Source organism: Sceloporus undulatus, unplaced genomic scaffold (assembly GCF_019175285.1).
Source record: "Sceloporus undulatus isolate JIND9_A2432 ecotype Alabama unplaced genomic scaffold, SceUnd_v1.1 scaffold_705, whole genome shotgun sequence".
Taxonomy (NCBI): Eukaryota; Metazoa; Chordata; class Lepidosauria; order Squamata; family Phrynosomatidae; genus Sceloporus; species Sceloporus undulatus.
In genome coordinates, this window is record NW_024803625.1 from 3,725 (window position 1) to 7,214 (window position 3,490).

Below are 3,490 nucleotides of genomic sequence, written 5' to 3' on the forward strand. Positions count from 1 at the left end.
AAAAAAGTTTTATTGTTGTTATTGTAAATAAAAAAGTTTATTTTTTTAAAAAAAATTGTGTGGTTAATTATGCGCAACTGCGGCAGTGTGGCTGTGAGTGTGAATGAGGCGCAACTGTGCAGTCTAAAGCTAGGCAGGAGTGGTGTGAGGTAGCAATCTCCAAACTCTGTCCTTCCAGGCGTTTGGACTTCATGTCCCAGAATCCCAGACCACAGGGCAAGGTGGCTGGGGATTCTGGGAGATGAAGTCCAAACGCCTGGAAGGACAGAGTTTGGAGATTGCTGCTTTGGGGACCAGTGAGCCAGGCATGGTGGGAGGAGAGAACAGGAAGGGTAGAATAGAGTAGATAGGGCTGGGAGGGAACACATGCCCTGGGAGGCGAAATGATGTCTTTATGGGACATCATGGGACCTAGTGCCTTCTCAGTGCTCCCTGCCCCTTGATCCCAGGCCCAGGCCCCCTCTAGTTGCCCTTTGCCTTTGGGGTCGGGGTGTGGGCGGTGGGACTGCCACTGACTGACTGAACAGGCTGGAGGATGGGCCAGCCAGAGGCTGCTGAGCCGGTTCCACCTCCATGGCAACTGCCTGCTCCTCAGCTGGAGGGATTGCTCTTGCTGAGGGCTCCTGTGGCCCTACTTCTTCCTCCACGACCCTGGGGACAGCCCTGGCTCTTCCACCTCTTGCTGGGGGCTCCTGCTGCTCAACCCCTTCCTCCACGACCCTGGGGACAGCAGCCCTGCCTCTCCCACCCTGCTCCCTACGTACCCTTCTGTGTCGCGTGCCACCCTGCCCTCCCCTCATGACCTCCAGCATTTGCCCCATCAGAACAGTCTGCGCTTCCAAGGTGGTGTTGAGTCGCCTCTGCTCCTGGACTGTGGTCTCATGATGTTGGTCTGACCTCTCTATTGCTGTCTCCTGGTTCTGAACGCCCCTCAGTTGAACTTCCAGTGTTCTCTCTTGAAATCCCAGTGCCCTTTCCATGAGCTCCCTGCGAGACTGTCTGCCCCTCTCCCTGTCCTCAAAGGCTCGCTGCCCCTGCTGCATCAGTGCTGTGATGTTCTCTTCTGAGGAAACCTTGAGCAGATCCACAGCTGCCACAGTTCTAGTAGCTGCTGACGGACGCACCCTTTTCTTCTTGGTGACAAGGCGCTCCTCTGCTGACATGGCAGCTATGGGATTAGCTGGAGGAGGTTCTCCTTCTTGTTCTGCTTCAGTTCGTCCTCCTACTATGGGACATACAAGCAGAGAGTCATAGAAGCCTACAGTTAGCAGAGACCCTGAGGGCCATCTAGTCCAACCCCATTCTGCCATGCAGGAACTCTCACTCAAAGCTGTGGCAAAGGGTAGAGCTTCAAACTAAGGGCGTTGGGAAAGGAGAGATTTACATGCAAGGGAGGGGTGCCTTAGGAATGTGGGACACATGCAGCACATGGCCATGCCAGGGACACTCACAATCCTAATTCCACAGCAACCTTGCAAACATACCAGCACAGTAAGCAGTGAAAGAGACATGCCACAATTGCGCAGTTGAGCCATGCAGTTATAAACATAAATATAGGGTTTACCTTGCATACTCTCTTCGGTCTCACTGCCATCGCTGGCGGGTGCACTGGCCCGGGAGACAGGTGAGCGGTCACGGTAGCTGCTGGTCGTGGAAGAGGATCCAGCACGAGATGGTGGTCTCCTTCTGGAGCTCCCGGCCTCAGAAGACATTCGTCTGAGCAGGGCGCGGGGGTCCAGAGGTCTCTGGCTGCTGGAGGAATCACCTGAGTCGGGGTGCTCCTCCTCCTCCTCCTCCTCCTGCTCCTCATCTATATGAAAAGGGACAAGGGTCATCTCTGGCCTGTGCCCACCCTGGGGCCACATCTTCCCCTTGTCCCATTTCCCCCTCCCTTCCCCCCAGGGGCACTGGCACATCTTACTCTGACGGGGCATCAAAAGGTCTTGGGCACATTCAAGCTCCGGGGTCTCCTCCTCCTCCTCCACCACCACAGGCTCGGCTCTGGCTGGCTGGCCCGCCGGGACCCTCACGCGCTCCCCACTGGTGGCTAGTCTGTGGGGTCTGATGCTTCCATCACTTTTGATGAAAGCATGCAGCTCCTTGTAAAAGGGCGGGGGGGCGCCCTTTGTAGTACCTCTGGCCAGGGCATCTCTGTATTGTTTGTATTGAGATTTCAGCGACTTGCATTTTCGGCGACACTCCTCCAAGGTTCTGTTGTGGCCCTTGACTCTCATGGCTTCTTCCACTTCTCGATATGTGTCAGCATTCAGGTAGGACTGCTCCAGTTTCTGCAAAATGTTTGGCTGGGACCATATAGCTATCAGGTCAGCCGTCTCATTATGAGACCAAGACGTCCCCCTGCCTTTTTTTGGGGTGCTGGTGGATGGCTGAGCCATCCTGCCTGGTGGCAAAGGGGAGCCGCCACACAGCTGTGCCAGGAGCAGCCGAACTGTGCCCTTTCCCAGGTGAAAATGGCGCAGGAATGTGTGTAGGGGGTCACTTTAAATTCCAAACTTTCCCTTATCACTTTCTACAACCAAAACATCCGCCGGCAAAACTTACAACTTCCCGCGGTTCTAGCAACGCATGCGCACAAGTGGCTCTAGGGTTAGGGTTACGAGGCTTAAAATGCGCCGCAGCTGTGCCTCAGCTTCCACAGCTCCATGGCAGCGGACGTTGCAATTAAAGCTTGACTGCAAACCACGCATGTCCCGGACCCCGACCCATTATGCGACGCAGCTGACACGGAGCTTTTAAACCGGCAACTTATATTTGTGGCGTATCAATTCTGACGTATCGGTGCAGCAGCTTACAGACGGACATGCGCAGGTACGCCGCAAATCAAAAAGAAGCGGAAAAAAGCAGCACCTTTTTAATGCCGCTTCTTCCCGCTTGGCGCGTGCGGGGGGCGTGTTCATGACGGCATTCAGGTAAAGCCCGTCTGAAGGCTCTACCTTCATGACGTCATGAGTACATCCCTTTTTGCCCGTCTGTAACCCGCCAATATGTAATTTCAGCAATTTTCTCCCAACTGCAGCTTTTGAAGACTGTTAAGCAGTTCAGGATGGATTCTGTGCAAATTTGTACATGGCGTTTTTGCACATGAAACAGGATGATGATGATGATGATGATGCAAACGATACTGCTTTTTTTCTTTTCCTTTTCAATTGATTGATTGATTGATTGATTCCTACCACTCACAATCTAATCTACAATCAAAACCAAAATGATAGACATTCCTAAAATACATTCAGAAAACAAAGCAACAGAAAGAAGAAAGAGAAAGAGAAAAGAAAAGAAGGGATGAAGAAGAAAAAATAAAGATCCAATGATGCCACTTTTACTGTGAAGAAAATTAAGGTTCTGTAGAGAAGCAACGGGTTCCTTTCACTTGTGAGGATTTCCTAACAATCGGGAAACATGTTTTTGGACTGTGAGTCCTTTTGAATAGTCTTTCCACCTCTGCTGTGAATTGATGTTTCTCTATAGA